The 27,766-nt window shown below is 48.3% G+C and overlaps 13 non-coding genes and 1 pseudogene across 13 annotated transcripts; all 14 read right to left on the bottom strand.

Moving 5' to 3' along the window:
- Positions 1-20,427: 20,427 nt before the first annotated feature.
- On the bottom strand, positions 20,428-20,590 carry LOC135013856 (U1 spliceosomal RNA). Its single transcript, XR_010212448.1, has one exon. It is a non-coding gene; the product is annotated as a U1 spliceosomal RNA (small nuclear RNA).
- A 152-nt stretch (positions 20,591-20,742) lies between these two features.
- Positions 20,743-20,906, bottom strand: LOC135013849 (U1 spliceosomal RNA). Its single transcript, XR_010212442.1, has one exon. It is a non-coding gene; the product is annotated as a U1 spliceosomal RNA (small nuclear RNA).
- Positions 20,907-21,577: 671 nt separating this feature from the next.
- On the bottom strand, positions 21,578-21,740 carry LOC135013857 (U1 spliceosomal RNA). Its single transcript, XR_010212449.1, has one exon. It is a non-coding gene; the product is annotated as a U1 spliceosomal RNA (small nuclear RNA).
- A 152-nt stretch (positions 21,741-21,892) lies between these two features.
- Positions 21,893-22,056, bottom strand: LOC135013865 (U1 spliceosomal RNA). The gene has a single exon (XR_010212456.1). It is a non-coding gene; the product is annotated as a U1 spliceosomal RNA (small nuclear RNA).
- Positions 22,057-22,727: 671 nt separating this feature from the next.
- LOC135013853 (U1 spliceosomal RNA) lies at positions 22,728-22,890 on the bottom strand. Its single transcript, XR_010212446.1, has one exon. It is a non-coding gene; the product is annotated as a U1 spliceosomal RNA (small nuclear RNA).
- A 152-nt stretch (positions 22,891-23,042) lies between these two features.
- LOC135013864 (U1 spliceosomal RNA) lies at positions 23,043-23,206 on the bottom strand. The gene has a single exon (XR_010212455.1). It is a non-coding gene; the product is annotated as a U1 spliceosomal RNA (small nuclear RNA).
- A 671-nt stretch (positions 23,207-23,877) lies between these two features.
- On the bottom strand, positions 23,878-24,040 carry LOC135013860 (U1 spliceosomal RNA). The gene has a single exon (XR_010212452.1). It is a non-coding gene; the product is annotated as a U1 spliceosomal RNA (small nuclear RNA).
- Positions 24,041-24,192: 152 nt separating this feature from the next.
- LOC135013851 (U1 spliceosomal RNA) lies at positions 24,193-24,356 on the bottom strand. Its single transcript, XR_010212444.1, has one exon. It is a non-coding gene; the product is annotated as a U1 spliceosomal RNA (small nuclear RNA).
- Positions 24,357-25,027: 671 nt separating this feature from the next.
- On the bottom strand, positions 25,028-25,190 carry LOC135013852 (U1 spliceosomal RNA). Its single transcript, XR_010212445.1, has one exon. It is a non-coding gene; the product is annotated as a U1 spliceosomal RNA (small nuclear RNA).
- Positions 25,191-25,342: 152 nt separating this feature from the next.
- LOC135013861 (U1 spliceosomal RNA) lies at positions 25,343-25,506 on the bottom strand. The gene has a single exon (XR_010212453.1). It is a non-coding gene; the product is annotated as a U1 spliceosomal RNA (small nuclear RNA).
- A 671-nt stretch (positions 25,507-26,177) lies between these two features.
- LOC135013859 (U1 spliceosomal RNA) lies at positions 26,178-26,340 on the bottom strand. Its single transcript, XR_010212451.1, has one exon. It is a non-coding gene; the product is annotated as a U1 spliceosomal RNA (small nuclear RNA).
- Positions 26,341-26,492: 152 nt separating this feature from the next.
- Positions 26,493-26,656, bottom strand: LOC135013850 (U1 spliceosomal RNA). The gene has a single exon (XR_010212443.1). It is a non-coding gene; the product is annotated as a U1 spliceosomal RNA (small nuclear RNA).
- Positions 26,657-27,327: 671 nt separating this feature from the next.
- On the bottom strand, positions 27,328-27,490 carry LOC135013854 (U1 spliceosomal RNA). Its single transcript, XR_010212447.1, has one exon. It is a non-coding gene; the product is annotated as a U1 spliceosomal RNA (small nuclear RNA).
- Positions 27,491-27,642: 152 nt separating this feature from the next.
- On the bottom strand, positions 27,643-27,766 carry LOC135013862 (U1 spliceosomal RNA; annotated as a pseudogene; the record flags this gene model as incomplete).

The raw sequence follows: 27,766 nt of genomic DNA, 5'->3' as shown, positions 1-27,766 counted from the left end.
TATGCCTCTTCCAACCAGTTTATCTTAGAGTAGCTGTCATTTACCGCCCCCCTGGCACTGCTTCCAAATTAATCGACAACTTTGCTTCCTGGCTTCCTCACTTCCTCTCTTCTGACATTCCCACCATTATCCTAGGCGATTTCAACATCCCTATTGACATCCCCACACAATCCCCTGCCTCTAAACTCCTTAACCTCACCTCTTCACTTGGTCTCTCCCAGTGGACCTCCTCACCCTCCCATGTGAATGGGAGCTCACTGGATCTGGTCTTCACTCACCGCTGTGATATTTCTGATTTTTCCAACTCCCCATTTCCCCTCTCTGACCACCACCTGCTCTCCTTCAACCTATCTCTCTCGACTTCCCCATCTCTACCTCCTAAGGCTACCATCACTAAGCGTAACATTGAAGCTATTGACACCACATTCCTTTCCTCCCTGTTTGACTCACTTCTCTCTCCTATTCTCTCTCTCTCATGCCCTGAACAAGCCACTTCCACATACAATGCTTCCCTTACTTCTGCTCTTGACTCTGTTGCTCCACCAACCACTATTCACCCTCACAAATTAACACCTCAACCCTGGCACACCAAATGCACCAGATATCTGCAAAAATGCTCACGTACGGCTGAGCGACACTGGAGGAAATCACGCTCTAAGGCAGACTTCCTCCATTTCAAACTTATGCTCTCATCCTTCAGTGCTGCCCTTTCTCTTGCTAAACAGTCATACTTCAAGAACCTCATCTCCTCCCAGTCTTCCAACCCCCGGCGCCTCTTTGCCACTCTCAACTCACTCCTCTGCCCACCTCCACCTCGTCTCCCTTCCTCACTCTCTGCTCTTGACTTTGCCACTTACTTCACATCCAAAATTGACTCCATACGTCAGGACATCACATCACACCAGACTATCAGTAACCAGCCTTCTCCCAACCCTTACCAACCCTCCCCATCCCTCGCACCAACTCTGTCATCTTTCTCCCATGCATCTGGAGAGGAAGTCATGGCCCTCATTCGTTCCTGTCCCCTCACCACCTCCCCACTTGACCCAATCCCCTCCCACCTCCTTTGCCACCTCTCTTCTTCTGCTTTTTCCCATCTTTCCCACCTTCTCAATCTCTCCCTCTCATCAGGCACTGTCCCCTCTGCCTTCAAGCACGCTCTCATCTCTCCTATTCTTAAAAAACCTACCCTTGATCCAAACACTCTCTCCAACTACCGACCCATCTCTCTCCTCCCTTTTGCCTCCAAACTCCTTGAGCGTATTGTCTACAACCGCCTTACTTCCTTTCTTTCCTCACACTCACTGCTTGACCCATTCCAGTCTGGCTTCCGTCCTCTCCACTCCACTGAAACTGCCCTTACAAAAGTATGCAATGACCTCCATGCTGCTAAATCTAAGGGACACTACTCTCTACTTATTCTACTTGATCTCTCTGCTGCTTTTGACACTGTGGACCATCCTCTCCTACTGCAAATCCTTCACTCCATTGGTCTGCGTAACACAGCCCTCTCTTGGTTGTCGTCCTAACTTTCTGACCGTTCATTCTCTGTCTCCTCTCATGACTCCACCTCCCCCTCACTTCCACTAACTGTAGGGGTACCCCAAGGTTCTGTCCTTGGTCCTCTTCTCTTTTCTCTCTATACGTCCTCACTAGGTAAGCTCATTAGTTCTTTTGGTTTCCAATATCATCTCTATGCTGATGACACTCAAATCTATCTTTCCTCTCCAGACCTCTCCCCTACTCTCCTCACTCGTATCTCCAACTGTCTCTCTGCTATCTCTTCCTGGATGTCCCAGCGCTTTCTTAAACTTAACATGTCTAAGACCGAGCTGATCATCCTACCTCCCTCCCGCATAACCTCACCTCCTACAATCTCATTATCTATTGATGGCACTACTATCTCCTCTACCCCCCAAGTGCGCTGTCTTGGAGTAATCCTTGACTCCTCCCTCTCCTTCAAACCACACATTCAGCACCTCTCACAAACCTGCCGTTTTCATCTAAAAAATATTTCCAGGATCAGACCCTTTCTGACCCAGGATGCTACTAAGACTCTTATCCACTCACTGGTCATCTCCAGACTGGACTGCTGTAATCTCTTCCTGACTGGCATTCCTGACAAATACCTCTCTCCACTCCAATCTATCCTCAATGCTGCTTCCCGGCTCATTTTCCTCACCAAACGCACTACGTCCACCTCTCCTCTCTTACTAGTTCTTCACTGGCTCCCCTTCCCTTTCAGAATCCATTTCAAGCTTCTCACACTTGCTTACAAAGCCCTCACCCACTCCTCTCCCATCTACATCTCTGATCTTATCTCGCTTTACACTCCCACCCGCCCTCTTCGCTCTGCTAATGCACACCGACTCCTGCCTACGGATTACTTCCTCCCACTCCTACCTCCAAGATTTTTCACGTGCTGCACCACTTCTCTGGAATTCCCTATCTCTCCCCCTCAGACTCTCCACCTCTCTACAAAACTTCAAACGGGCTCTCAAGACCCACTTCTTCACCAAACCCAGCCAAATCTCATCCTAAACCTCTGTTCCACGCTCTCTATGTACCCCATCTGTCTCACCCCTGTCTGTCTACCCCTCCCTTTTAGAATGTAAGCTCTCACGAGCAGGGCCCTCTTCCCTCATGTGCTTACTCTTTTCTTACTTTAATAATCTTCAGCTGCACCAAATCCAGCAGTCTTCTGCCACCTGATACTTATTCCAGTGTCATCTGCTGATGTAGCTATGTTTATTTACCCTGTACTTGTCCTATATTGTTGTCAACTGTAAATTGCTGTTTTCCTGTTTGATTATTTGTTTATGTACTCTGTAATTGGGCACTGCGGAACCCTTGTGGCGCCATATAAATAAAGGATAATAATAATAATAATAATAAATAATATAATATATAGCAGTACGGTACAGTAGGCCACTGCTCTACCTACCTCTGTGTCGTCAAGTATACTATCCATCCATACCTGTGGTGCATTTTAGAAAAAAACATGTCTCGGCAGAGCAATCTATAAATCCATAATTTTTCAGACAGCAACAGTGGGTATTGTAATAGTCACCCAATCCATCACTTTTATAGGGTTACATGCACCCACATGCTACAGCCTGTCTCAATAATTTTACTGTCACGGTGTGTGTGTTTGTGTTTTTATTTGGGTATTTTTTGTTGTTGTAGAACTACAGGTACCAGCAAGCCCGTTATTTCCCCGCCTGCTGGTACTTGAGGTTCTCCAAGTACCAGCAAGCGGGGGAGGCTTGCTGGGCCTTGTAGTTCCACAACAACAAAAACAATATTCTTTTTTTACACACATGGCTATCAGCCCGGCACCCACCACCCAGGGGTGCTGGGGACAGCCTCGGGCTTCACCTCTGGCCCTTGGGTGCCTCGAGGGGAGGAACCTCTTGATTTAAGGGGTCCCCACTCCTCCAGGGAACCCCGGCCAGGGGTGACTAGTTGGAGGGGTAATGCCAGGGCCGCAGGGACCTACATAAAAGTGTCCCCCGTCTGTGGCATTATCTCTCTGGCTAGTGGAGCCCGGTGCTGGTTTTAAAAATATGGGGGACCCCTACATCTTTTGTCCCACGTATTTTTGGAACCTGGACCGTTCTAAGAGCCCGGTGCTGGTTGTCTAAATACGGGGAACCCCTGTCCAATTTTCCCCCCAGTATTTAAATAACCAGGACCAGCTCAAAGAGCCCGAGGCTGGTTATACTAAGGAGGGGGGACCTCACGCATTTTTTTTAACCCATTCAGACCCTTCTCCTTTAAGTTAATGGAAGCCCTGGACAACAAAAGTGCATTCATGTCCTCCTCCCTCACCCTTCCCAGTCCCAAACACTCATTTTTTTTTCTTTAAAAATGTATAATATATAACAAGAACAATGAGCAGGCAGGCAGCGGGCATTGGCGGCATCGGACTGAGATAGAAATTAGTGGTGGAGGGCTGGGTCAGTTGATTGTGGGAGAGTTTGTAAGCCATTGACGGTGGCAGCGGGTATCGGCTCAGAGGCAGTAGCGGGCATTGGCTAAGGGTCATCGGCAGGATTCGGCGGAAATTATGGCTGTAGTGCCTCACTAGCCACTGACCTCACCGCACGCCACTGTGGGACAGATGTAACATGCAGAGAGAGGTAGATTTGGGAGGGGGAATGTCCTAGCATAACTGTTAATTGCAGTGTAATACTGTAATTCAGCTGTGCAGCATTTGTGGCTAAATGTCAAAGAAGCCAGTATTTACCCCGCATGCAAAACAATAAATGTATTTGAACATACCTCCCAACTATACCAATTTTTGCAGGACAGTCACTTTTTTTGGGAATGTCCAGCTAACAACCCCCCCCCCTGTGGGGGCCGCAGTGTCCCATAGTCATGGGGAAGGGGGGGGGGGGGTGGAAGGCTCCCTGTAGCTTTTTGCTCTGCAAATATGCACATTGTGGGTAATTCAGACCTGATCGCTAGGGTGTGTTTTTTGCATCCCTGTAATCAGGTAGTTGCCGCCTACAGCGGAAGGGAAAATTTGCTGTGCAGGTGTGTGATCACATGTGCACAAGAGCTGCACAGCTCAGCACTTACTCAGCCATTGAGGTGACGTCACAAATCCTCCCACAAAACGCCGGGTCCCTCCAGTGTTTTTCCGGACACTCCCTAGAAACATTCAGTTGCAACCCACACAAACACCCTCTTCTTGTCAATCTTCTTGTGATCTCCGGACCGTCGCACTTACGCATTGTGGCGCATACGCTTGTGCAGTGCAGACCTGATTGCCCGTTGGGTGAAAATAAATTGAAGCGATCTGGTCTGAATAAGCCTCAATGTCTATTCACGGGAGACAGAGGGGCTGGGGCATGGCCAGCAGCTCACAGAGCACCTATAATGACAAAAATGGGAGACATGGCTCATGATCGCGATATACCTGCGAAGGTACGCCCTCTACTGATTGACAGGCAGAGGCATTCGCATTTTCTGCGGGGCACCCGGAGAAAATGTAGGCACACGCACAGGATGGACCCTGCGTATATGCCCCAATCCTCTTCATAGTTTTTGCGGTTGGAACGCGTATTACGATCCAAACTGAATTAGGCCCTATGTCTTATATACACGAGCAGTGTGAAAATGGGGGTAATTCGATGGGGGTAATTCCAAGTTGATCGCAGCAGGAATTTTGTTAGCAGTTGGGCAAAACCATGTGTACTGCAGGGGAGGCAGATATAACATGTGCAGAAAGAGTTAGATTTGGGTGAGTTATTTTGTTTCTGTGCAGGGTAAATACTGACTGCTTTATTTTTACACTGCAAATTAGATTGCAGATTGAACACACCACACCCAAATCTAACTCTCTCTGCACATGTTAAATCTGCCTTCCCTGCAGTGCACATAGGTGGTCATTCCGAGTTGTTCGCTCGGTAATTTTCTTCGCATCGCAGCGATTTTCCGCTTAATGCGCATGCGCAATGTTCGCACTGCGACTGCGCCAAGTAAATTTGCTATGCAGTTAGGAATATTACTCACGGTTTTTTCATCGTTCTGGTGATCGTAATGTGATTGACAGGAAGTGGGTGTTTCTGGGCGGAAACAGACCGTTTTAGGGGCGTGTGGGAAAAAATGCTACCGTTTCTGGGAAAAACGCGGTAATGGCTGGAGAAACGGAGGAGTGTCTGGGCGAACGCTGGGTGTGTTTGTGACGTCAAACCAGGAACGACAAGCACTGAACTGATCGCACTGGCAGAGTAAGTCTCGAGCTACTCAGAAACTGCACAGAGATGTCTTATCGCAATAGTGCAAATCTTTCGTTCGCAATTTTAAGATGCTAAGATTCACTCCCAGTAGGCGGCGGCTTAGCGTGTGCAATGCTGCTAAAAGCAGCTTGCGAGCGAACAACTCGGAATGAGGGCCATGGGGGGTAATTCTGAGTTGATCGCAGCAGGATTTTTGTTAGCAGTTGGGCAAAACCATGTGCACTGCATTTACGAACAGATGATTTTTTATATAAATTTTAAAATGTTAGTAAATGTGTGTTTTTTTTTCAACCTGGAAGCCCAACATCGATTAAGATCGATCTTAAATAGACCCCTGGGTTTTAAGGATAACCATGGTTGAGTCCAATGGTTAATTCACATTGACCGAAGTTCTAATTAAGTCACCCGTGCTCAAGCATGATATCCTTAAAATCTGGATTGCAATGACAGCATTTGGGAACTATGCCTAAGGGTTTAATTTTTACATTTATCCACTGACAATAAATCTACCTACAATATCCCTGTAACTGTTATGATTACAGTATTTCACTAAATAATTTAATTTGCTGAACCCTCTGTAAAAAGAAATATTAAGATGCTGTAATTCCCAGATGCAGCAAATTTGTTAGCTAGTGGGCAAAACCATGTGCACTGCAGGGATGTGTGGGGGGGGGGGGGCAGATATAACATTTGCAGAGAGATTTAGGTGGGTTATATTGTTTGTGTGCAGGGTAAATACTGGCTGTTTTGTTTTTACACTGCAATGTAGATTTCAGTTTGAACACACCGCACCAAAATCTAACTCTCTCTGCACATATTATACACCCCCCCCCCTGCAGTGTACATGGTTTTAGCTAATAAATTTGCTGCTGTGATCAGATCTGAGTTAAGCCCTATGTATTTGGCACTGGCAAAGGGTTAGAGCCTTGCTGTAGAACTCACACCTTTCTTATCATGCATTGTAATATTTCCTATGTCCTGATGTTGTGCTCTCTGCTCCATCCAAGTAAACAGCAATGTAGCGTGGCTATCAAAGAGCGTGAAGATTGCAGATTTCCTGGGATTAATGCTAAAGAATGCTATTATAGAGGCTGCTGCTTTAATTCAAGTGTCACTGGGGTTAAATGGTGTTTTTACCTTAAAAACACAGGTAGAGTATACAGTACAGTGGTAGAGTGGGAGCATGTAGTGCTATTGATTACAGATTTGATGGAGCTTAAACATGGATAAGGTCAATAGCTATAAGAGTTTATCTTGTGTATCCTTTATTCTTAGTCACGGTCAGATAAGATTAGAAAATACCATTTAAGTGGAAATTTCCTGTTAGCTGTTTTTCAGTTTGCTCAACTGTCTGATTAACTGGTCCTAAAAAAGGACCAAAGGAGCTAAATTGCCCTGTGATCTAGCTAAATTGCACCAGTTAAAAAAAAAAAAAAAACTAAGCTGCTGTAATTCCTGGATGTTTCCTTACTGCATCAACAGGAAGTGACAAGAAACAATGTAATGTGGAACCGTACAGCAGAAGGGATTGCGGCTACCCCACAATAAGTGCAGCGGAATGTAAGAAGAGGAATTGTTGCTTTGACTGCAGCATTCCCGGGGTTAACTGGTGTTTCTTCAAGTCACAAGGTATGGAGCTGCTGTATAGTTACTCGCAAGTCAGTAGTTGTATGATGCTCACACCTGTTAAGCTGGATACACACAGAATGCCCTACACAGGGGGTGAAATGAGCGCCCCCCCACCCCCCGTACGCTCAGCACACATCACGCTGTGCTGAGCGGGGGGAGAGATGTGTGCTGAGCAGTTCGCTCAGCACACATCTCTCCCCAAAATCGGTCCGTGAATACGGACCTTTAAACTGGATCCACACTTAGATTATCTGTCCATTTTTTTTTTCTAGTTGAAACAAAATTATGCTAATATGTGGCAGCAAATGACAATTGACCATTTGCTCACAAACACTGGAAAACATCCAAAAATGGTCATTTAGATAAATTGGTTAAATCCATTTCATTTAGCTAATTTATCCAAACTACCTTTATTGTATCTTTGTGGGTGAATGATGTGTGGGTCAGTGTTGAGGGTGGTGGAGGAGATGGGTAATAGGCACAGCAGGGTGTGGACAGTCAAATAGTGTGCTTAGAGGTTCAGAGTCATTGTATGAGACTCTGGCAACAGTGAATTGATGAGTCTGGTGTCCATAGGGTGGGACGCACTAACCTTTTTATGCTATTGAAATAGTTCTCCTCCTGACCGACGCAGTTCCTTGCTCCGAGGTTGGTGTATTGTCCTGTTGCAGCGCCTCTCCACTGTGGTCACAGTGAGCTGTGTGGTGTTGCTGGCGCATGTCAATCTCCCCCCAACCTCCCTCTGGCATTTCAGACCTACGTACGCATGATGGGATCTTGTATGATATGCGCGTGTGCTGTAGAGATGAAAGTGGCGGTGAGGAGGCAGATCGTGAGATGGGGAAACTTTGTGGACTGTTAGCGAAGGGGAGCACTGGGCAATCTGAGTTGCAAAGAGGGCAGCAGAAGAGGTTATTGCATGTGCACTGGTGACAGGTCCATCCTTGGTGGCTAGCCTCAGTGGTAAAGGGGTACATGAGCTAGTGTCCCTTGGTCAGCCATGTACCATGGCCACCTCCCTACCTCCTATATATTCTCCCAAATCTGTCACTTTGTTACGGTCTGCTGCTGGCACTGGTGTATCGTCCTGCAGATGCCGTCTCCGCCCATTGCTGTGACTTCCCCCAGAGTTAGCCACACAGAGTGACAGATCTGGGAAAATATATAGGAGATCATTACTTTCACTTGCAGCCTACCTTATTTTTTGCAGCCTAGCATGCTCCTGACCCCTTCTCTCACTAATACTTATACAACATTCATGAACTCATCTTAAGGTTTCTTTATTATTCAGTCACACTGTCTTGGATCCAAACCATTTCCTGTGGCATTGCAGTCAAACAATTGAGCTATTTACCCTTGCATAGAAAGGTATAATCTAAGCTAGAGAATTCTATTTGGAGCTCACCTTGTACTTTGTGAAGAAATAATCAGCATTGTGGCTGAGCAGATATATGGAGTGTGTGGCTGCACACTGCATTGATCTGCTGAGTTGCAATGCTAATAATTTTTTTTTGCAAAGTACCAATAGCTTCATATAATGTTCACAATTTTTATGCAGGATCAAGTAGCTCAATGGGTAGGGTGTTTGATTAGAATTCAACAGGTTATAGGTTTGAATCCTGGGTATGGTAGTTTGAGGTGTTATTTAATAAAGTGTGTTTATATATTAGTCACACATGGCTTACTTGTACAAATGGCATGTCACCAGTTAGTGCTGACTGCTGATATGCCATTTGCACAAGCAAGCCATGTGTGACTGTATATGCATTTAAGGAGGGCCCCCCGGCAATACCACAAACCATTGAGTGTCAAGTATACTAGATATATCTTCATATCTCATGTGCTTTCTCTGAGACCAATCTTGTTATGCCCCTTCCCCACGAGGCATGCGCCTTTTGTCCATATTGCAAAAATAGTGTGGGGGGGGGGGGGCATATAATTCTCTGTCACAGGGCACTAAAAAGTCTAGTTATGGCTCTGGTATGCATTATGTAATCTGGCAGACCATCTCTCCAACACTGGCTGATTGGAATAGAAATCCGGTTATCTATGTGAGCAAATGACCATCAACGATTTACTCTCAAACACTAGAAAATGGACAAAAATGGTCCCCTAAACAAATTGGTTAAATTTTGGGTTTAACCAATTTGTGTAATGACCATTTTTGACCACTTTTCTAGTGTTTGGGAGCAAATGGTTAATTGACATTTGCTCCTATACATTACCAGATTTTTATTCCATCCATCCAGACTGGATAGATAGCCTGACAGATAATTGTGTAGTGTACGCCCAGGATAACTGTCAGTTATGCTTTCTTTTATGATGGCACACAAATGGGTGGGCAGATCCAGGGCAAGCACTGCCCACTCATGCATAGTTGTCAACTGATGTGAAGTTCCAGGGGGCAATCTCAGTTATAAATAAAAGTATCTGGAAATTGTCCCTAGTTTAATAAAAAAAAAAAAAATTGATCAACTCCATTTATTTAGTATGATATCCCAGGTGATAGGATGCCGACATCTCAAACTACAATACCAAGGATTCAAACCTATAACCTGTTGAATTCTAATCAAACACCCTACCCATTGAGCTATTTGATCCTGCATAAAAATTGTGAACATTATATGAAGCTATTGGTACTTTGAAAAAAAAAGTATCAGCATTGCAACGCAGCAGATCCATGCAGTTTGCAGCCACACACTACATGTATCTGCTCAGCCACAATGCTGATTATTTCTTCACAAAGTACAAGGTGAGCTCCAAATAGAATTCTCTATCTTAGAATTATACCTTTCTATGCCAAACTTAGAAGTCGGGCCCCCCACCCTGGGATCCCCCAGAGGGAGGCCCGCCCCGTCATGCGGCAGGCTTGTCCGTTTTGGAAGCAGGCTGACGGGCAGCCCAGGCTTGCTTCAGTCTGGGCTTGGCAGGTCTGGAAGCATGAGCTTGCTTTGGGTATGCCTGACCATGGGTACGCTTTACCTGGAGGATGAAAGGGCCAAGGAAAAGTACTTTTAGCCTTCTACGTGGTAGGAGTCATACTAGGTAGGCAAGTTGTTTTAGCAGTAGCCAGATCAGCTACAATCTTATTGAGGTCTTCTCCAAAGAGAGTGTCTCCCTTGATAGGAAGCACCTCCAGGGTTTTCTTGGAATCCATATCCACCGACCAGGATCTCAACCAGCTGTATAAAGTATTACCTTGGAACTGGCTCTCCACTCCCCATTATCTGGTTATCATGACTTCCTCCGCCAGTTTCCAGACTCGCTTGCTGAAGCTCGGCCACTTCTTCCTAGCAGCAGGCTCCTGGATCACTGGGCAGCAGAGGTGCTTGGGAGCCGGATGGGGGAGGAGCAATAAGGCAGGCAGCCTTTGGCGCACACACACACACACACACACACACACACCAAAAAAGAACATATCCCAGTTTAACATAACGCTATGTGGTGCAAGGTATGGAGCTGGTCACTTGTATCAGACCTCTGACATTTGCCTTTTCACCCATATTGCATACTTTTTCTTGCAGGTTGTGTCTTAATTCAAGAAGTGTTCTAAGTACTTCAGCTTAGTATCTTTACTGACCCCTCTTTACCCCACACTACATAACTGACCCCTCTATACCCTACACTACATCACTGACCTTTCTATAACCATCACTGCATTACTGACCCCTCTTTACAGTACACTGACCTCTATATACCTGCTAGTACATCCCTGATGCCTATATTCCCTACGCTACATCCCTGACACCTCTATTCCCTACGCCACATCCCTGATGCCTCTATTCCCTACGCCACATCCCTGACGCCTCTATTCCCTACGCCACATCCCTGACGCCTCTATTCCCTACGCCAAATCCCTGACGCCTCTATTTCCTACGCTACATCCCTGACGCCTCTATTCCCTACGCCACATCCATGACGCCTCTATTCCCTACGCCACATCCCTGACGCCTCTATTCCCTACGCCACATCCCTGACGCCTCTATTCCCTACGCTACATCCCTGACACCTCTATTCCCTACGCTACATCCCTGACGCCTCTATACAGTACAATGCATTACTGATCCCTCTAGACCATACATCCTCATTACATCAGAGAGTTAGTGAAACACTGGAAAAAATAAGGGTATAAGTGGACTACAGAAACTGATGCTCTAAACAAAGGAGAGAGAGAGAGAGAGAGAGAGAGAGTAAAGCACAAGGGAAAGTGGGCAATTGGAACACCATAGAGAGAGGAGAGATAGAAATGCCTGAAAAAGTAAAGGGGGTTGGGTATGGCATCCGGCGCTCGGGATTCCAGAGGTCACATGATCCCCAATCCTAATACTAACCCTCTGGGGGGGTGGCGGATAGGGCTAACCCTCAGGGGGTGGCAGCTAGGGCTACCCCCCCCCTCCTAGTGCCTTCCCTTACACCACCTCCCCTGGTCCGACTCCTAACCCTCCCTCCAATACTCACCTTCGGGATGTTGGCTGTCTGTGTGCCGGCACCAGTCTCCCAAGTGGTGTCAGGATTCCAACATCGGTCAAATGACCGCCGGTATACCATCTGCCGGGATGGTAAATGTATCCTGAGGACAGGTAGTGAGTGTGGAGGGATAGGTGGTTCAGTAAAATGTAACGGCTCAAACTGCGATCATTCACTGATAAATTGATTTATAGCTCTCCCTTTTTAACCATTGCAATTATAAAAGCAATGTTTTTTTAAACTTTTAAATAAAGCTTGTTAGCATCCCCAGCACACTGTATATGCTGGGAGATGTAGTTCTCAATATGAAAACATTTAATTACTGTATGAACTCTAATCCCACAACTGAAACCTGGATGGTGCTCCTGGCAAGTGACATCCTGGCCAAGGGGTAGATACGCCCCTGAGGGTCAGGGCCAGCAACAGAAATCTTGGGCCCCAGTACACTGATATCTCTGGGGCCCCCTTAAGCCCCCCTTAACTTGGCAGAGGGATCTTTAAAAAAAAATGGAGCCTTTGACTCGGACCGTCAGTGAGGCCGGCAGGTGGTTTTCATACTGGGCTATCCAGCTCTTCGGTGGCGGTGGCAGGGACATTCAGAAAAGGGCCAGCACAGCAACATGCATAATAATGGCAATACAGTATGGACAACAGGGACTGGACAAAGTGATGGGGTAAAAGGAGGGGGGAGGGTTTAGTTGGCCTGTTGACACTGCAGCATACTTACGACTGCAAGGGATATAGGACTCTTGAGTTCACGGGCCAATTTCATGGCAGTCTCGGATAGGAGGGCATTGTGGATTCACCAAGGGAATGCTGATGCTGACTCCAAGAAGAAAGGGAGTCTCTTCCCTATGAAGGTGAAGCCTTGTTTGGCGACGGCCTAGTTAATTTGATCTCGGCAGCTCCCGCAGGTAAGCCAACCTTCTTGCCCTATGTTCCCTCTCAACGGATGAAGACGCATCATTATCTACCGCAGTCATTTTGGCCCAATAGATATGCAAGAAGTTAAGATTCCCCTTTCTTTGCAGGTAGAGGAAGGAGAAGGAAGAGGTCTGTAGCCTCTTCAAGATCGCAGGAGCAGAGATTGTCCTCTGCTTCTGCCAAATCCACTGCGTGACGCTGGGGCTTTCTTGCAGGAGCCCACACCAGTGGGGGCACGTCTAAAACTCTTCAGTCAGTTCTGGATTCATTCGGACCTGGACTCGTGGGTTTTACAAATAGTGTCCCAAGGGTACAAACTGGGGTTTCAAGACGTTCCCCCTCACCGATTGTTCAAATCGGCCTTAGTCAGCAGGGAGAAGGTTTTTATTCAAGCCTCTTCGTGGTCCCGAAGCCGGACGGCTCAGTCAGACCAATCTAAATTCTGAAATCCCTCAATTTCTTCCTAAAGAAATTCAATTTCAAGATGGAATCTCTCAGGGTAGTGATCTCCAGTCCGGAGGAAAGAGATTTCATGGTTTTGGTAGACATAAAGGATGCCTACTTACATGTTCCCATTTAGCCACTGCATCAAGCTACCTAAGGTTTGCAATTCAGGATTGTCATTACCAATTTCAGACATTGCCGTTTGGTCTGTCCACGGCTCCGAGGATTTTCACCAGGGTGATGGCGGAAATGATGGTTCTCCTTCGCAAGCAAGGAGTCACAATTATCCCGTACTTGGATGATCTCCTGATAAAGGTGAGATCCAGGGACCAGTTGGTGCAAAACATTGCACTCTCCCTGACAGTTCTTCAACAACATGGTTGGCTCCTACACTTGCCAAAATCGCAGTTGGTCCCAATGACGCGGTAGTTGTTTTTGGGAGTCATACTGGACACAGAAGAGGTTTTCTTCCAGGGGAAAGGCTATGGAGATCCAGAGTCTGGTCAAACAAATTCTGAAACCAGCAAGAGTGTTAATCCATCAATGCATTCGGTTGCTGGGGAAGATGGTTGTGGCCTACGAGGCCATTCAGTTTGGCAGGTTCCATGCTAGAGTGTTCCAGTGGGACCTGTTGGACAAGTGGTCCGGATCCCACCTACACATGCACCGGAGGATAATCCTGTCTTCCAAGACCAGAATCTCACTCCATTGGTGGCTGCACAGTTCTCACCTCCTAGAGGGGCGATGGTTCGGGATCCAGCACTGGATCCTACGGACCACAGATGCAACCCTCCGAGGCTGGGGAGCAGTCACACAGGGGGAAAACGTCCAAGGAAGATGGTCAAGTCAGGAAAGTTGTCTCCACATAAATGTTCTGGAGTTAAGGGCCATTTAATAACTGCAGACACAGTACGCACTGGGACGGGTGCCCAGCATCCTCTACAGACTAAGAGAAAAGGATTTACCGGTAGGTATTAAAATCCTAGTTTCTCTAACGTCCTAGAGGATGCTGGGGACTCCGTAAGGACCATGGGGATAGACGGGCTCCGCAGAGTTCATGATCTTCACTGAGGTAACGCACAGCACTGCAGCTGTGCGCCATTGCTCCCATACACCTCACATACTCCGGTCACTGTAAGGGTGCAGGGCGCAGGGGGGGCACCCTGGGCAGCAATATAAACCTCTTTTTGGCAAAAATATAACATATATACAGCTGGGCACTGTATATATGTATGAGCCCCCGCCAATTTTACAGTTTAAGCGGGACAGAAGCCCGCCGCCGAGGGGGCGGGGCTTCTCCCTCAGCACTCACCAGAGCCATTTTTTCTCCAGAGCACCGCTGAGAGGAAGCTCCCCGGACTCTCCCCTGCTTATACCACGGTAGAGAAGAGGGTTGAAAAGAGGGGGGGGCACAAAATTCGGCGCAAATTACATACAGCAGCGCTACTGGACAAACATTAAGTTATTGTGTTATTCCTGGGTTATATAGCACTGGGGTGTGTGCTGGCATACTCTCTCTCTGTCTCTCCAAAGGGCCTTGTGGGGAAACTGTCTTCAGAAAAAGCATTCCCTGTGTGTGTGGTGTGTCGGTACACGTGTATCGACATGTCTGAGGAAGAAGGCTATATTAGAGAGGAGCGGGAGCAAATGAATGTGGTGTCTCCGCTGACACCTGATTGGATGGATATGTGGAATGCTTTAAATGCTAGTGTAAACTCATTGTACAAAAGATTAGACAAGGCTGAAGCTTTGGGACAGTCAGGGTCTCAACCCATGCCTGATCCTATGTTGCAGGGACTGTCAGGGTCTCATAAGCGCCCACTATCCCAGATTGTTGACACAGATACCGACATGGATTCTGACTCCAGTGTCGATTACGATGATGCAAAGTTACAGCCAAAATTGGCAAAATCCATTCGATATATGATTATGGCAATAAAAGATGTTTTGCACATCACAGAGGAACCCCCTGTCCCTGACAAGAGGGTACATATGTACAAGGGAAAGAAGCCTGAGGTAACCTTTGAGGGGGTCACACGAGCTGAACGAGTTATGTGAAAAAGCTTGGGAATCTCCAGATAAAAGACTGCAGATTTCCAAAAGGATTCTTATGGCGTATCCTTTTCCATCAACGGATAGGTTACGATGGAAATCCTCCCCTAGGATGGACAAAGCATTAACACGCACAGCTACAGTTGGAAAATCAAATTTTTTACCTTATGTTCCCTCAAAGCATAAGAAAGCTCCGCATTATCAAATGCAGTCCTTTCGGTCACAAAGAAACAAGAAAGTGCGAGGTGCGTCCTTTCTTGCCAGAGGTAGGGGCAGAGGAATAAAGCTGCACAACACAGCTAGTTTCCAGGAACAGAAGTCCTCCCCGGCCTCTACAAAATCTACCTCATGACGCTGGGGCTCCACTGGCAGAGTCCGGCCCATGTGATGTCATGCAGCTGCTCTGACCACACCTCCTGTTTCTCCGTTGCCGACCCCATTTTGAAACCATGCCCCCGCACCGCTCCATCTCCGACTTGGAAATGGAGTGTTGTTGACCCCCCTCCCACCCCCCCCTTCACCGATTCACAGACAGAGGCGATCGCATTATCTGCGGAGTGTCGCAGAAAATGCAGGCGGATGCGTATGCTCTTAGCAGTTTTTGCAGTTGGATTGCGATCCAACCTGAATCAGGCCCCATTACCTATCACAATGCACTGCGGGTAGTACAAAATGGGGTTAATATAGGAGAAAAAACCCCAACCTTAACTGTCCCTGGTGGCTAGTGGAGCGGCTGCCCAGTAATCAGTGTCCACGCCAGTGCGCACACGGCCCGCCCCCATCAGCGGCCTCGTGATCCCGGAGGGCGGTGTGTGTGTGTGACTGACCTTAGGAAGAAACCGGAGCCTCCGCTGCAGTGACCCAGCAACCGGGGCACGGGAGTATACTGCGCCATTGGGAGTGATGGAGCTGCAGTAAAGAAGTCTATTAGACCTAGCCTGCTGCAGCCCTTGTAGATTCTTATAAAAAAAGTTCTTCTTTTCTTGCCAAAATTAATAGCTAAGAATAGGCTGCCTGAGGCATCCCCCTGTTAAGTGGCCTGCTACTGAAGGCACCAACTACAAACTGAGCTCCCTGTTCATGGAAGCGAGGTTATAGAGGAGGGGGCGCTGAGCATCTTGGGAACAGTCAAAAGCTTTGAGCCTGTTGGTGCCTCAGATCAAGATCCTACTCTACACCCCAATGTGAATCCTTGTGGAGTCCAGTGTACCCCACAGAAGAAATTAATGTGTCACACCCATTGGCAGCAACATTAGAATAGCTGCTGATGGGCACAATTGAGAAAGGAAGGGGGGAAAACATTTGAATCCAGCACATATATGTAATTTGAATATGTAATTTGTACCTTCCTACTTTAAAATGTAATGGATGAACCTCACCCTGTGAGAACTATCTTCATGATCAAGAGACCTCATATGCAAGATAAGTATGTGTTGGGATAGGGCTGTGGAGGGCGGCTGCTCGGGCACACCCCTGTCAAGTTAAGGAGATTCAACAGAGGCAGCACAAGGGAACTCTCATCTGGGGACAACAACTGCAGGGAGAACACATTTTCAGACGAATGTGGGAGGGCAGAAGGCTGCCTAATACTGAAGCACCCCCAAACAACAAACCAAATGCAGCAACTAGTGCAAGCATTCCTGGGGGAAGGCCTGCAGCAGATGGATTTGAATATGGTGATGTCATCCAAGCAGTGGGCATAGTTGGCTGCAACCCTCGTCTGCATATGAAAAGAGAAAAGGGTCACGCAGGGCATGGCGGCCTTTGTGGGGTTGCGCTTGGATGACGCCTAAATCGCTTTATACACCCCCACCCCCCATCAGTGTGGGCTCATGTTGGCCATGCCCCAGCCCCTGAAGCATTCAAGCTGATTTCTTGCAGCAGCTGGACCCAGTAACAGCTCCAGAGTTGCTCTACAAGACAAGTAAAAGGGTGTGAGCCCTGCAGCACCACCTGTAGTTTGCATACACACATATATAGGACAGCATCTCTTATATGCCCCAGGGTCAATAAAATAGTATCCTTATCTAGGGTATCCATCCCCTCAGATAAGGTATCCGTCCATGCCGCTACAGCACTACACACCCAGGCCGACGCAATTGCCGGTCTGAGTAAGGTACCTGAATGTGTATAAATGGACTTCAGGGTAATCTCCTGTTTGCGGTCAGCAGACTCTTTGAGGGTAGCCGTATACTGGGACGGGAGGGCTACCTTCTTGGATAAGCGTGTTAATGCTTTGTCCACCCTAGGGGAGGATTCCCATCGTAACCTATCCATTGATAGGAAAGGATACGCCATAAGAATCCTTTTGGAAATCTGCAGTCTTTTATCTGGAGATTCCCAAGCTTTTTCACATAACTCGTTCAGCTCGTGTGACCCCCTCAAAGGTTACCTCAGGCTTTTTTCCCTTGTACATATGTACCCTCTTGTCAGGGACAGGGGATTCCTCTCTGATGTGCAAAACATCTTTTATTGCCATAATCATATATCGAATGGATTTTGCCAATTTTGGCTGTAACTTTGCATCATCGTAATCGACACTGGAGTCAGAATCCGTGTCGGTATCTGTGTCAACAATCTGGGATAGTGGGCGCTTATGAGACCCTGACAGTCCCTGCAACATAGGATCAGGCATGGGTTGAGACCCTGACTGTCCCAAAGCTTCAGCCTTGTCTAATCTTTTGTGCAATGAGTTTACACTAGCATTTAAAACATTCCACATATCCATCCAATCAGCTGTCGGTGGAGACACCACATTCATTTGCTCCTGCTCCTCTCTAATATAGCCTTCTTCCTCAGACATGTCGACACACGTGTACCGACACACCACACACACAGGGAATGCTTTTTCTGAAGACAGTTTCCCCACAAGGCCCTTTGGAGAGACAGAGAGAGAGTATGCCAGCACACACCCCAGCGCTATATAACCCAGGAATACACAGTAACTTAATGTTTGCCCAGTAGTACTGCTGTATGTAATTTGCGCCGAATTATGTGCCCCCCCCCCCTCTTTTCAACTCTCTTGTCTACTATGGTATAAGCAGGGGAGAGTCCGGGGAGCTTCCTCTCAGCGGTGCTGTGAAGAAAAAATGGCGCTGGTGAGTGCTGAGGGAGAAGCCCCGCACCCTCGGCGGCGGGCTTCTGTCCCGCTTAAACTGTAAAATTGGTGGGGGCTCATACATATATATAGTGCCCAGCTGTATATGTGTTATATTTTTGCCAAAAAGAGGTTATATTGCTGCCCAGGTGCCCCCCCCCCCCCCCCTGCGCCCTGCACCCTGCAGTGACTGGAGTGTGTGAGCTGTATGGGAGCAATGGCGCACAGCTGCAGTGCTGTGCGTTACTTCAGTGAAGATCATGAAGTCTTCTGCCACCTCTGAAGTCTTCTTTTCTTCTCATACTCACCCGGCTTCTATCCTCCGGCTCTGCAAGGGGGACGGAGGCGCGGCTCTGGGACGGACGGCGATGGTGAGATCCTGCGTACCAATCCCTCTGGAGCTAATGGTGTCCAGTAGCCTAAGAAGCAGGACCTTGCAACTCAGAGTAGGGCTGCTTCTCTCCCCTCAGTCCCTCGATGAGGGAATCTGTTGCCAGCAGTGCTCCCTGAAAATTAAAAACCTAACAAAATACTTTGTCAGAAAGCTCAGGAGAGCTCCTGAAAGCATCCAGTCTCCACTGGGCACAGTATCAAACTGAGGTCTGGAGGAGGGGCATAGAGGGAGGAGCCAGTGTACACCAAGAACTAAAGTCTTTCTTAAAGTACCCATGTCTCCTGCGGAGCCTGTCTATCCCCATGGTCCTTACGGAGTCCCCAGCATCCTCTAGGACGTTAGAGAAAATAGGATTTTAATACCTACCGGTAAATCCTTTTCTCTTAGTCCGTAGAGGATGCTGGGCACCCGTCCCAGTGCGTACTGTGTCTGCAGTTATTAAATGGCCCTTAACTCCAGAATATTTATGTGGAGACAACTTTCCTGACTTGACCATCTTCCTTGGATGTTTTCCCCTGTGTGACTGCTCCCCAGCCTCGGAGGGTTGCATCCGTGGTCCCTAGGATCCAGTCCTGGATCCCGAACCATCGCCCCTCTAGGAGGTGAGAACTGTGCAGCCACCAATGGAGTGAGATTCTGGTCTTGGAAGACAGGATTATCCTCCGGTGCATGTGTAGGTGGGATCCGGACCACTTGTCCAACAGGTCCCACTGGAACACTCTGGCATGGAACCTGCCAAACTGAATGGCCTCGTAGGCCGCAACCATCTTTCCAAGCAACAGAATGCATTGATGGATTAACACTCTTGCTGGTTTTAGAATTTGTTTGACCAGACTCTGGATCTCCATAGCCTTTCCACTGGAAGAAAGCCTCTTCTGTGTCCAGTATGACTCCCAAAAACAACAACCGCGTCATTGGGACCAACTGCGATTTTGAATAGAACCTCACCCTGGGAGAACAATCTTCATGACCATGGTATCTCCTATGCAAAATAAGTATGATTTGGGATAGGGCTGGGGAGGGCCGCTGCTCAGGCACATCTCTGTCAAGTAAAGGAGATTCAACTGAGGCAGCACAAGGGAACTCACATCTGGGGACAACAACTGCAGGGAGAACACATATTTTCAGATGAACATGGGAGGGCAGAAGGCTGCCTAATACTGAAGCACCCCCAAACAACAAACCAAATGCAACAACTAGTGCAAGCATTCCTGGGGGAAGGCCTGCAGCAGATGGATTTGCATATGGTTGTGTCATCCAAGTAGTGGGTCAAAGTTGGCTTCAACCCTCGTCTGCATATGAAAAGAGAAAAGGGGCGTGCAGGGCATGGCGGCCTTTTGCGGCGCTTGGATGACCCCTAGTTCACATTAAACACCCCCACCCTCCTTCGGTGTGGGGCTCATGTTGGCAATGCCCCAGCCCCTGAAGCATTCAAGCTGATTTCTTGCAGCAGCTTGGCACTGTAACAGCTCCAGAGCTGCTCTGTAAGGCAAGTAAAAGGGTGTGGGCCCTGCAGCACTACCTGTAGTTCGCATTGTGCGTTGGAAGGCACAAAGTAAGCAGACAGGAGGAGAAGTCAGGATAGTGCACAAGGGTATAGAAGGGAGGGGCTCAAAAAAAAAGAAGTGGAAACAGACAGCAAACTAGGCTGGAGAGAGACCTGAGACAAAGAGATCTGAATTATATGAAAGCCGACCAGTGGAAACACAAATTATGCAGTCAAGTGTCCCACATTTGGGGAAATCGCAGGAGCAGCACACCCAGAGTGCAATGGGTGAGCCTTGCCCTGGGAGAAGCACCTTCCTGATCATAGTATCTCACCTGGCAGGTAAGTAGGAGTTGGGCTAGAGCTGGGGAGGGTCGCTGCTCGGGCACCCCCCTGTCAAGTGAAGGAGATCCAACTGAGGCAGCACAAGGGAACTCTCGAAAGAAGAACAAGGCTAGAGGAAGATCTGAGACAAAGAAATCTGACTTTTACCAGAGCTGACCAGAGGAAAGCACAAACACAGTCCCCCACTACCACAAATAATGCAGTCGAGTTTCCCACATTTGGGGAAATCACAGGGGTCAGCATACCCAGAATGCAATGAATGAACCTCACCCTGGGAGAAGAATCTTCATGACCATGGTATCTCCTATGCAAAATAAGTATGATTTGGGATAGGGCTGGGGAGGGCCGCTGCTCAGGCATATCTCTGTCAAGTAAAGGAGATTCAACTGAGGCAGCACAAGGGAACTCTCATCTGGGGACAACAACTGCTGGGAGAACACATATTTTCAGATGAACATGGGAGGGCAGAAGGCTGCCTAATACTAAAGCACCCCCAAACAACAAACCAAATGCAACAACTAGTACAAGCATTCCTGGGGGAAGGTTTGCAGAAGACGCATTTGCATACAGTGATGTCATCCAAGCAGTGGGCCAAAGTTGGCTGGAACCCTCATCTGCATATGAAAAGAGAAAAGGGGTATGCAGGGCATGGCGGCCTTTTGCGGCGCTTGGATGACCCTTAGTTCGCATTAAATACCCCCACCCTCCTTTGGTGTGGGGCTCATGTTGGCAATGCCCCTGCCCCTGAAGCATTCAAGCTGATTTCTTGCAGCAGCTTGGCACTGTAACAGCTCCAGAGCTGCTCTGTAAGGCAAGTAAAAGGGTGTGGGCCCTGCAGCACTACCTGTAGTTCGCATTGTGTGTTGGAAGGCACAAAGTAAGCAGACGGGAGAAGTCAGGATAGTGCGCAAGGGCATAGAAGGGAGCGGCTCAAGAAAAGAGAAGTGGAAACAGACAGCAAACTAGGCTGGAGAGAAACCTGAGAAAAAGAGATCTGAATTATACGAGAGCCGACCAGGGGAAACACAAATTATGCAGTCAAGTGTCCCACATTTGGGGAAATCGCAGGAGCAGCACACCCAGAGTGCAATGGGTGAGCCTTGCCCTGGGAGAAGCACATTCATGATCATAGTATCTCACCTGGCAGGTAAGTAGGAGTTGGGCTAGAGCTGGGGAGGGTCGCTGCTCAAGCACCCCCCTGTCAAGTGAAGGAGATCCAACTGAGGCAGCACAAAGGAACTCTCGAAAGAAGAATAAGGCTAGAGGAAGAAATGAGACAAAGAAATCTGACTTTTACCAGAGCTGACCAGAGGAAAGCACAAACACAGTTCCCCACTACCACAAATAATGCAGTCAAGTTTCCCACATTTGGGGAAATCACAGGGGTCAGCATACCTAGAATGCAATGAATGAACCTCACCCTGGGAGAACAATCTTCATGACCATGGTATCTCCTATGCAAAATAAGTATGATTTGGGATAGGGCTGGGGAGGGCCGCTGCTCAGGCACATCTCTGTCAAGTAAAGGAGATTCAACTGAGGCAGCACAAGGGAACTCTCATCTGGGGACAACAACTGCAGGGAGAACACATATTTTCAGATGAACATGGGAGGGCAGAAGGCTGCCTAATACTGAAGCACCCCCAAACAACAAACCAAATGCAACAACTAGTGCAAGCATTCCTGGGGGAAGGCCTGCAGCAGATTGATTTGCATATGGTTATGTCATCCAAGCAGTGGGTCAAAGTTGGCTTCAACCCTCGTCTGCATATGAAAAGAGAAAAGGGGCGTGCAGGGCATGGCGGCCTTTTGCGGCGCTTGGATGACCCCTAGTTCGTATTAAACACCTCCACCCTCCTTCGGTGTGGGGCTCATGTTGGCTATGCCCCAGCCCCTTAAGCATTCAAGCTGATTTCTTGCAGCAGCTGGGCACTGTAACAGCTCCAGAGCTGCTTTGTAAGGCAAGTAAAAGGGTGTGGGCCCTGCAGGACTACCTGTAGTTTGCATTGTGCATTGGAAGGCACAAAGTAAGCAGACGGGAGAAGTCAGGATAGTGCGCAAGGGCATAGAAGGGAGCGGCTCAAGAAAAGAGAAGTGGAAACAGACAGCAAACTAGGCTGGTGAGAGACCTGAGACAAAGAGATCTGAATTATACGAGAGCCGACCAAGGGAAACAAAAATTATGCAGTCAAGTTTCCCACATTTGGGTAAATCGCAGGAGCAGCACACCCAGAGTGCAATGGGTGAGCCTTGCCCTGGGAGAAGCACCTTCATGATCATAGTATCTCACCTGGCAGGTAAGTAGGAGTTGGGCTAGAGCTGGGGAGGGTCGCTGCTCGGGCACCCCCCTGTCAAGTGAAGGAGATCCAACTGAGGCAGCGCAAGGGAACGCTCGAAAGAAGAACAAGGCTAGAGGAAGATCTGAGACAAAGAAATCTGACTTTTACCAGAGCTGACCAGAGGAAAGCACAAACACAGTCCCCCACTACCACAAATAATGCAGTCGAGTTTCCCACATTTGGGGAAATCACAGGGGTCAGCATACATAGAATGCAATGAATGAACCTCACCCTGGGAGAACAATCTTCATGACCATGGTATCTCCTATGCAAAATAAGTATGATTTGGGATAGGGCTGGGGAGGGCCGCTGCTCAGGCACATCTCTGTCAAGTAAAGGAGATTCAACTGAGGCAGCACAAGGGAACTCTCATCTGGGGACAACAACTGCAGGGAGAACACATATTTTCAGATGAACATGGGAGGGCAGAAGGCTGCCTAATACTGAAGCACCCCCAAACAACAAACCAAATGCAACAACTAGTACAAGCATTCCTGGGGGAAGGCCTGCAGCAGATGGATTTGCATATGGTGATGTCATCCAAGCAGTGGGTCAAAGTTGGCTTCAACCCTCGTCTGCATATGAAAAGAGAAAAGGGGTGTGCAGGGCATGGCGGCCTTTTGCGGCGCTTGGATGACCCCTAGTTCGCATTAAACACCTCCACCCTCCTTCGGTGTGGGGCTCATGAGTGCTATGCCCCAGCCCCTTAAGCATTCAAGCTGATTTCTTGCAGCAGCTGGGCACTGTAACAGCTCCAGAGCTCCTCTGTAAGGCAAGTAAAAGGGTGTGGGCCCTGCAGCACTACCTGTAGTTCGCATTGTGCGTTGGAATGCACAAAGTAAGCAGACGGGAAAAGTCAGGATAGTGCGCAAGGGCATAGAAGGGAGCGGCTCAAGAAAAGAGAAGTGGAAACAGACAGCAAACTAGGCTGGAGAGAGACCTGAGACAAAGAGATCTGAATTATACGAGAGCCGACCAGGGGAAACACAAATTATGCAGTCAAGTGTCCCACATTTGGGGAAATCGCAGGAGCAACACACCCAGAGTGCAATGGGTAAGCCTTGCCCTGGGAGAAGCACCTTCATGATCATAGTATCTCACTTGGCAGGTAAGTAGGAGTTGGGCTAGAGCTGGGGAGGGTCGCTGCTTGGGCACCCCCCTGTCAAGTGAAGGAGATCCAACTGAGACAGCACAAGAGAACTCTCAAAAGAAGAACAAGGCTAGAGGAAGATCTGAGGCAAAGAAATCTGACTTTTACCAGAGCTGACCAGAGAAAAGCACAAACACAGTCCCCCACTACCACAAATAATGCAGTCGAGTTTCCCACATTTGGGGAAATCACAGGGGTCAGCATACCCAGAATGCAATGAATGAACCTCACCCTGGGAGAACAATCTTCATGACCATGGTATCTATTATGCAAAATAAGTATGATTTGGGATAGGGCTGGGGAGGGCCGCTGCTCAGGCATATCTCTGTCAAGTAAAGGAGATTCAACTGAGGCAGCACAAGGGAACTCTCATCTGGGGACAACAACTGCAGGGAGAACACATATTTTCAGATGAACATGGGAGGGCAGAAGGCTGCGTAATACTGAAGCACCCCCAAACAACAAACCAAATGCAACAACTAGTGCAAGCATTCCTGGGGGAGGGCCTGCAGCAGATGGATTTGCATATGGTGATGTCATCCAAGCAGTGGGTCAAAGTTGGCTTCAACCCTCGTCTGCATATGAAAAGAGAAAAGGGGCGTGCCGGGCATGGCGGCCTTTTGCGGCGCTTGGATGACCCCTAGTTCGCATTAAACACCTCCACCCTCCTTCGGTGTGGGGCTCATGTTGGCTATGCCCCAGCCCCTTATGCATTCAAGCTGATTTCTTGCAGCAGCTGGGCACTGTAACAGCTCCAGAGCTGCTTTGTAAGGCAAGTAAAAGGGTGTGGGCCCTGCAGCACTACCTGTAGTTTGCATTGTGCATTGGAAGGCACAAAGTAAGCAGACGGGAGAAGTCAGGATAGTGCGCAAGGGCATAGAAGGGAGCGGCTCAAGAAAAGAGAAGTGGAAACAGACAGCAAACTAGGCTGGTGAGAGACCTGAGACAAAGAGATCTGAATTATACGAGAGCCGACCAAGGGAAACAAAAATTATGCAGTCAAGTTTCCCACATTTGGGTAAATCGCAGGAGCAGCACACCCAGAGTGCAATGGGTGAGCCTTGCCCTGGGAGAAGCACCTTCATGATCATAGTATCTCACCTGGCAGGTAAGTAGGAGTTGGGCTAGAGCTGGGGAGGGTCGCTGCTCGGGCACCCCCCTGTCAAGTGAAGGAGATCCAACTGAGGCAGCGCAAGGGAACGCTCGAAAGAAGAACAAGGCTAGAGGAAGATCTGAGACAAAGAAATCTGACTTTTACCAGAGCTGACCAGAGGAAAGCACAAACACAGTCCCCCACTACCACAAATAATGCAGTCGAGTTTCCCACATTTGGGGAAATCACAGGGGTCAGCATACATAGAATGCAATGAATGAACCTCACCCTGGGAGAACAATCTTCATGACCATGGTATCTCCTATGCAAAATAAGTATGATTTGGGATAGGGCTGGGGAGGGCCGCTGCTCAGGCACATCTCTGTCAAGTAAAGGAGATTCAACTGAGGCAGCACAAGGGAACTCTCATCTGGGGACAACAACTGCAGGGAGAACACATATTTTCAGATGAACATGGGAGGGCAGAAGGCTGCCTAATACTGAAGCACCCCCAAACAACAAACCAAATGCAACAACTAGTACAAGCATTCCTGGGGGAAGGCCTGCAGCAGATGGATTTGCATATGGTGATGTCATCCAAGCAGTGGGTCAAAGTTGGCTTCAACCCTCGTCTGCATATGAAAAGAGAAAAGGGGTGTGCAGGGCATGGCGGCCTTTTGCGGCGCTTGGATGACCCCTAGTTCGCATTAAACACCTCCACCCTCCTTCGGTGTGGGGCTCATGAGTGCTATGCCCCAGCCCCTTAAGCATTCAAGCTGATTTCTTGCAGCAGCTGGGCACTGTAACAGCTCCAGAGCTCCTCTGTAAGGCAAGTAAAAGGGTGTGGGCCCTGCAGCACTACCTGTAGTTCGCATTGTGCGTTGGAATGCACAAAGTAAGCAGACGGGAAAAGTCAGGATAGTGCGCAAGGGCATAGAAGGGAGCGGCTCAAGAAAAGAGAAGTGGAAACAGACAGCAAACTAGGCTGGAGAGAGACCTGAGACAAAGAGATCTGAATTATACGAGAGCCGACCAGGGGAAACACAAATTATGCAGTCAAGTGTCCCACATTTGGGGAAATCGCAGGAGCAACACACCCAGAGTGCAATGGGTAAGCCTTGCCCTGGGAGAAGCACCTTCATGATCATAGTATCTCACTTGGCAGGTAAGTAGGAGTTGGGCTAGAGCTGGGGAGGGTCGCTGCTCGGGCACCCCCCTGTCAAGTGAAGGAGATCCAACTGAGACAGCACAAGAGAACTCTCAAAAGAAGAACAAGGCTAGAGGAAGATCTGAGGCAAAGAAATCTGACTTTTACCAGAGCTGACCAGAGAAAAGCACAAACACAGTCCCCCACTACCACAAATAATGCAGTCGAGTTTCCCACATTTGGGGAAATCACAGGGGTCAGCATACCCAGAATGCAATGAATGAACCTCACCCTGGGAGAACAATCTTCATGACCATGGTATCTATTATGCAAAATAAGTATGATTTGGGATAGGGCTGGGGAGGGCCGCTGCTCAGGCATATCTCTGTCAAGTAAAGGAGATTCAACTGAGGCAGCACAAGGGAACTCTCATCTGGGGACAACAACTGCAGGGAGAACACATATTTTCAGATGAACATGGGAGGGCAGAAGGCTGCGTAATACTGAAGCACCCCCAAACAACAAACCAAATGCAACAACTAGTGCAAGCATTCCTGGGGGAGGGCCTGCAGCAGATGGATTTGCATATGGTGATGTCATCCAAGCAGTGGGTCAAAGTTGGCTTCAACCCTCGTCTGCATATGAAAAGAGAAAAGGGGCGTGCCGGGCATGGCGGCCTTTTGCGGCGCTTGGATGACCCCTAGTTCGCATTAAACACCTCCACCCTCCTTCGGTGTGGGGCTCATGTTGGCTATGCCCCAGCCCCTTATGCATTCAAGCTGATTTCTTGCAGCAGCTGGGCACTGTAACAGCTCCAGAGCTGCTTTGTAAGGCAAGTAAAAGGGTGTGGGCCCTGCAGCACTACCTGTAGTTTGCATTGTGCATTGGAAGGCACAAAGTAAGCAGACGGGAGACGTCAGGATAGTGCGCAAGGGCATAGAAGGGAGCGGCTCAAGAAAAGAGAAGTGGAAACAGACAGCAAACTAGGCTGGAGAGAGACCTGAGACAAAGAGATCTGAATTATACGAGAGCCGACCAAGGGAAACAAAAATTATGCAGTCAAGTTTCCCACATTTGGGGAAATCGCAGGAGCAGCACACCCAGAGTGCAATGGGTGAGCTTTGCCCTGGGAGAAGCACCTTCATGATCATAGTATCTCACCTGGCAGGTAAGTAGGAGTTGGGCTAGAGCTGGGGAGGGTCACTGCTCGGGCACCCCCCTGTCAAGTGAAGGAGATCCAACTGAGGCAGCGCAAGGGAACTCTCGAAAGAAGAACAAGGCTAGAGGAAGATCTGAGACAAAGAAATCTGACTTTTACCAGAGCTGACCAGAGGAAAGCACAAACACAGTCCCCCACTACCACAAATAATGCAGTCGAGTTTCCCACATTTGGGGAAATCACAGGGGTCAGCATACCCAGAATGCAATGAATGAACCTCACCCTGGGAGAAC

The sequence above is a fragment of the Pseudophryne corroboree genome, unplaced genomic scaffold, assembly GCF_028390025.1.
Source record: "Pseudophryne corroboree isolate aPseCor3 unplaced genomic scaffold, aPseCor3.hap2 scaffold_2776, whole genome shotgun sequence".
Lineage (NCBI taxonomy): Eukaryota > Metazoa > Chordata > Amphibia > Anura > Myobatrachidae > Pseudophryne > Pseudophryne corroboree.
Note: the sequence above shows the minus strand (reverse complement) of the source record. Positions and strands in the feature narration are given on the sequence as shown.